The following is a 6,861-nucleotide window of genomic DNA, read 5'->3' as shown; positions in this document are numbered from 1 at the left end:
CTAGAGGGCGCAGTTCCTGCTGCTTCCACTCCAGTGCTGCCAGCTGCAGACTTGGCGCCTCCGGCTGGTTACGTGGGCACTTGCAGGTAGAATGGAAAGGAAGCTGTGGGTCGCTGAGGTGGGCTTGCAGACCCTGAACAAGAAGACTTTTCCTCTATCAGCCACTGGGGGTGCCAGTGACCACTTCTAGATAGGTGGGTGTATAAATGAAGGTGGTGATGGCTGCAGAAGAGTGAAAGCTTAGGGTGGCACTGGCACATTGGCTACCTATAATCATCCCACCGGTCAGACCCCCGGGTACACTGGACATTGGCACATCTACTCCTACCGTCCACCAAACCAAACGCGGGGTGTTCGTGTCCCCAACTCGATTCTTTATAGGCATCTGAGCTGAGCGGTAACGGTGCCACCTGGGGGTGGGCTTAGCTGCTCCCCCCTTTACTGTAACAAGACGCACACACACCTCAATATCTGTGCAGCGCCTCTGGGCGTCCTGTGACAGGCCTGGATGGAGTTTATGAAACGCTCTGCAAAGAAATAAACGTTCGCCGTGCCAAGAGCATGACGTGATTCACATTGAGCGAGCGCCCGACAGGAGAATAAACTACAGTCAGCCAAGCAGGAGACGTAAAAAAAATAAGAAAAGAAAAGAACAAAAGTAAACACTGTGTGCCCCCCAACCTCACACACAGACACACGTGTGCTAACAAGCACATTCTAGGCCATTCTATATAGCGCCTTTCACCACTCAGTGAACGCTACAGTGCAAGTTATACCCAGAAAATGAGGTGGCAGGAGACACAAAGAGAGGTGACGGGGACAAGGCGGGGTCTCAGCTTGGCTCTCATGATCAGCACTACCGCTAAGAACCACAAGGGGGCACTGCAGGCAACGCTTAAATAGTATGCAGAGATTGAGCTGGCCTTGGGATAAACCAGCAGATGGCACCACCATCAGAGATTCGCATTCCTGCCTGCCTGCTATGGCAAACCAGCTTATGCCAACAGACCCTAGGCCACCAAGGTTTAGTGAGGGCTCTGAAGATTCAGCAGGGCTAATGGCCAGACGGCCAGTGATGGCTATGATGTCAGCTGGAGCCTGAGAGTCAAGAAAAGTGGCAAAGGCTGCCAAAAAAATGGCACATCAATTGGACTTTTGAAACGACAGAAAGTCACAAAAGGGGCGTGGCCAATGAGAGAAAATGGGGACAATGCAGACAGGGGACACAGCCACATGACACCTGATAAATCAGCAGGTGCTCAAGACCCCCTATCTACCACTGTGGTGGAGTATTGATAGAAAAGGCATCTCCATGGGCAACCAGGAGACAGAAGTGTAGTCAAGGGGGGCTGACACTGGCAGCAGATGGCATGGCTAACAAAAGCACAGCAGCATCCAGAAGCACATTGTGATGGGGGTACCATTGAGCATGCTGCATGGAGAATTTCAAAAAATTAGTGGATCATAGTGGAAAGACTGGGGGTGCACGAGAGACAAAACAGAGAGGTGGCACTTCTGACCCCCCTATCTGTCTTTGTGTTGATCTAATGACAACAGAGAGCCAGTACATGGGGTCAATCAAACCATAAAAAACTACTAGGACAGCCTGGGGTTGTTATTGGTTACAGATGGGTGGCACCCCTGAGTGACAAAGGCTGATGTTAAGAGATAAGAGGCTGGCACTCCAAGACTGGGGAGGACTACAAGGAGGACAACATGGGGACATCTCAGGGAGGTGACACTGCTATGTGACACCTGAAGTATCAGCAGGCATGTTGCCCTAATGACAATGGACAGCCAGCAGATGGCAGTGCTGCCCAAGGGCTCAGTCAGTGAGATTACTGACTCCCCAAGACCCACTGACGCTACAGCTGCCAGAAGAGGGCACTGCTGACCAAAGCAGATCAGCAGCATGGCAGCAACTCCTGTGATGGGCAAGACAACATCTGGGGCCACAAGAACTTCTCTAGGACAGCCTGGGGGTGCTTCCAGATGGGGGCACCATTGATGTGGGTGCAACGAAAAGGCAAAGATTTATTGGGTAAGCCAATGCTGAAGAGTGGCAGCCCATGGTGCAGTGATTGGCACCTTTGGCACTAGGTATGACCTGAGACTCAAGCTGCAGCAGTTGTGAATGCCATGCCTGGCACGGAGGGGTGCAGCAATGCTCTGCTGAGTGCCTACATGGGCACACATGTGTACAGATACACGTTTAGTCCGATCGCATAGTGCAGTGGCAGTGGTTGGAGTAGCCATCTTTAGTCAGCAGGGGGCAGCAGTGCAATGTTTGTGCCATCTGAGGCTCTTGTATTCCCTCCTGCTGAAACAGTGTGGCATCCTGCTGGGTGCCTGGCAGGTCCTGGCACTGCATGGTCCAATCATTATTGCTAGAATGTCAATCAGTCTTTACTGGATATAGCGCCCTTTATAAAGTGCAGCAGCCCAAGGAAATACAAACAAACAAACAAATAAATAAACAAATAAAGGGTTTATCAAATAAGAAATAAAGGAAAGATTGCACCAGCTGGGTTTGATGGTGGCAAGGCCTCCTCATGCCTGTGCGTCTCTAAACCACTGCCATTTGTGTACCCTATGAGATGGACTGGTAACCCCCCAACCCCCCACCTGAGACCCTTGGTGCCAGCACACACCGTGGCTTCCTAAACAGCAGGACGATGGCCGTCAATGCATCCCACCGCCCAGCTCTGCAGCGTCCCCCCGTGTCCCCTTCTGTGTCGGTGCACAAGCGTCTGAACAATCCACAGCTGGTTCACATCAGCACAGAGGGCCACCACAGTCGCTAAAAATAACCGCGTGGGCGAGCCTGTGCCAAATAAGGCAGGCCAGCGTGTGGCGCCGGGGTGCAGGGCGGATCCTCTTTTTTTCCACGTCACTCGTTTCTCCTCATTTTCAGCCATGTGACAGACTCAGTGTCCCCGGTGGACAAGGTGACAGCACATCAGCATGGCAGGAAGTCATCAGGCTTTCTATTATATAGCGCCTTTCAGGACTGTCATTAGAATCGTCCAGATGAGAACTGGCCATTTAGCCCAACAAAGCCCACCAGTCTTATCCACTTAATTCCTCCTAAATAACATCAGGTCTACAATAAGCCATGGTGGAGCAGCGCAGGGTCTGATTGCTGCTGTAATCCAATTTGGTGTGTGTCCCCATCTGACACTTTGTGAGGGTCACCATTGTGAAAGGCGCTATATATCATATGATTGAATTGAAATCTTAAAGAGCCTTGAAAACTCCAGTCAACTTTGCCATTACCCAGAAATGCACTCAGACGCACAGTGACCAGAGTACATTTATATAGCGCCTTTCACCACAAGCTCAGGAACTGGCCGGGTAAGGAAATGTAGGAAGCTGAAACTTTCCCAGTTTAGTGGCTGTGAGGTATGCAGTGGGTACACTTGGAGTGGGTGCAGGAGAGCGGGCAGGAGTGGCATGGTGACATTCCCCAAGTAGAGCGATGCTGACCTCTAGTGGCCAGGACGATACATGGCCTCTTTCTTTCCTTCTGAGTTCTGGGGGCTTCATGTTGGGCTCCATGGCACTTGAGACCCACGTGAAATGATACAGAGGCTGTCGAGTGACCCTCAGACAGACCACCGAGGGCTGGTGTTACTGCTGAGGATATTGTCATTCATCCTCATTTTTCTTTTGTCTGACTGTTGTTTTTTTTGGTTACTTTTCCTCGGGGAGGAGGGCTCTTCATCCCACAGTCACTTTAAAATATTTAAGAACAAAATCTTAATGATTAACTGCATTGACTTCAAAAATGAGAGGATAAATACAAACAACTGGTGGAGGATAAAGAAATCACTCGCAGTAGCGCCACACGGCCCACAGAGGGCACCCCATTCATTAACCCCAGTCAAGTTCAGGATGAGAGGCTTTAAAGAGCAACATACACACACGGGGTCTCTCAGCGGCCCCCTCCGTGCTGGAACCTGCCAAATGAAATTTAATGAATAAAGTTAAAGGCAGTGAGGCCCCCTAGTGGTTAAAGTGCTAAAGTAGAAAATCCACGCATTTAAAAGTCATGCGTGACTGGCGTGAGTCACCTCACTGACCTGCACATCTGTTGTTCACTTATGGAGAGAAGAGATGGTGCGCAGTGTGGAAAGGCGCCATATAAAATTAGAAGGTCACAGGTAAGGCGCTATATAAAATTAAAAGGTCACAAGTAAGGCGCTATATAAAATCAGAAGTCACAGGTAAGGCTCTATATAAAATCAGAAGGTCCGAGGTAAGGTGCACAATAAAATCAAAAGGTCACAGTTAAGGCGCTATATAAAATCAGAAGTCACAGGTAAGGCGCTATATAAAATGAAAAGGTCACAGGTAAGGCGCTATATAAAATCAGAAGTCACAGGTAAGGTGCTATATAAAATCAGAAGGTCACAGGTAAGGCGCTATATAAAATCAGAAGTCACAGTTAAGGCGCTATATAAAATCAGAAGGTCACAGGTAAAGCGCTATATAAAATCAGAAGGTCACAGGTAAGGCGCTATATAAAATCAGAAGTCACAGGTAAGGCCAGCCATCCATCCATTATCCAACCCGCTATATCCTAACACAGGATCACGGGGGTCTGCTGGAACCAATTCCAGCTAGCACAAAGCAGGAACAGATCCTGGGCAGGACGCTAGCCCACCGCAGGGCACACACACACACACACTAAGGACAATTTAGGATCGCCAATGTCTCTCCATGTCTTTGGACTGTGGGAGGAAACCCACGCAGACACAGGGAGAACATGCAAACTCCACGCAGGGAGGACCCAGGAAGCGAACCTGGGTCTCCTTACTGTGAAGCAGCAGTGCTACCACTGTGCCGCCGTGCCACCACCCCACAGGTAAGGCGATATACAAAATCAAAAGGTCGCAGATTCTACCCTCAATCTGCTCTGATCTTACTAAGCCATTTTACTTGGCTATGGTCATGTTGTTCAAATTTGGAAAAATTGTGTGGTGAATGTAGAGCAGCAGTGTAGTTGTGTAACAGTAGAAAGGCGCTATATAAACTCACAAAAGTCAACCAGCCTGGTGTGATCTCACCGAGCCACTTGATCCTCCTGTGGTCACTTTGTTCAAAAATGTGACAATTGGGGTGTGCATGTTAGCAGCAGGTTATTCTGTTCACTGCGTGGAAAGGCACTATATAAAATCACGAGGTTATAAGTATAGCCGTCACTATCTACCCAGACAGCGACACGGAATCGACGGAAATTAAATGACTGCCTGGTGATGAGGTGTTGGCAAAACAGCAGAAGAAAAAAACAAGGAGAATATCTGCTTGGACCTCCAGCCCTGTCATCCTGAGGCTTTACGTGTTGCAGGTGGTTGTTCGACTGACATCTTCAATGCACAACACGGCAGTTTAATGACGCTTGGTCCAAAAATGTGTGAAATGAGCCGGAGTGGGGTAAAGACCGGAGGAAGACTACGATGAGAAGAAGCCATTCAGCCCAACAAGCTTACCGATCCCACTCGCGTCACTTCTCCAGAGGTGACCGAGTGAGACGCGCCTGCTATAAGCGCTCAAAGGGCGCCATCTAGTGCCCTTTTCGCGCGGCGACCCGTTTCGTTTTCCTGAAGCTTCGATTCAAGGATGCTTCGGCTTTGAAAGGCGCCATATTAACGGATATACGCTACAATTTACTCATCCAACCCTTTACAAGTCGCAATTTAAAAGCCACCGTAAAGACCCTTCTTAAAAATCCTGCCTTAAACAAAAATCCCTAAGCACTCCATTCAGTGCGAAATTGTAAAGGCGTTATATATTTAGACCCGTCCTGCTTTGTGAAACGCTTCTCACTGAATCTGCCACCCTTATCCCCGAGACTGATTGATTTGATTTTGTCCGGTGGAGCTCAACTTCTGCAGTCCGGCAGCACAAGCACGCGGCTGGAAATTCGTGAAGTGGGAATTTAAAAAAAATGAGATCCCTCGGACTCGGTGATGGAGAACGGGTCACTCGTGCCGTTTTGAGAGACCTCTGCAGAAAGTGGGGGCCGAGGAGGGCGGAAGGATGGAAAGTTCGTTACGGAATTTTGACCTCGCAGCCTGGCGGCGGCCAACCGTGAATAGTCGCGACAAACTGCTCAGCCAATCAGAACGCAGCAGACCTGCAGTGCCGCGCCGCGGGGACCACGGGGGTAGATTCATCTGTGGGAAGGAAGCTATTTGTCTTCTTTTTTAACCAAAAGAAGAATTTTATATATAAAAAGCCTGGTCAAGCCGTTTTCTAAATTTAAAAGTATGTTAGTTTTCGATCCTATTTTTGTAAAATTGGTCTATTTGTAAGGAATGTTGTGTGATTTCAATAAAACCCATCCATCCATTATCCAACCCACTACATCCTACTACAGGGTCACGGGGGTCTGCTGGAGCCAATCCCAGCCAACACAGGGCACAAGGCAGGAACAAACCAGGGCAGGGCGCCAGCCCACCGCAGGGCACACACACACACACACTTTAGGGACAATTTAGGCTCGCTAATGCACCTAACCTACATGTCTTTGGACTGTGGGAGGAAACCCACGCAGACATGGGGAGTACATGCAAACTCCACGCAGGGAGGACCCAGCGACCCGGAAGGTCTCCTAACTGCGAGGCAGCAGCGCTACTCACCGCGCCACCGTTCCGCCCTTCAATAAAATCAATACAATAAATCAATAAATTAATTTAAAAAAAAGCTGTATCAGTTCAGTAGCTAGTTGATGAGCACTGCCACTCGTTCAAAATCTTGGCGTTTTCTTGTGCTAAAAGTCATTTAGCGTGTTTTACTGGTTTAAGGACTTTACGATATATGCGACACGTGGGACATTTATTGGTTTTTAAATTCAGA

This window comes from Polypterus senegalus, chromosome 6 (assembly GCF_016835505.1).
Source record: "Polypterus senegalus isolate Bchr_013 chromosome 6, ASM1683550v1, whole genome shotgun sequence".
NCBI lineage: Eukaryota > Metazoa > Chordata > Cladistia > Polypteriformes > Polypteridae > Polypterus > Polypterus senegalus.
This window is presented reverse-complemented; position numbering follows the sequence as displayed.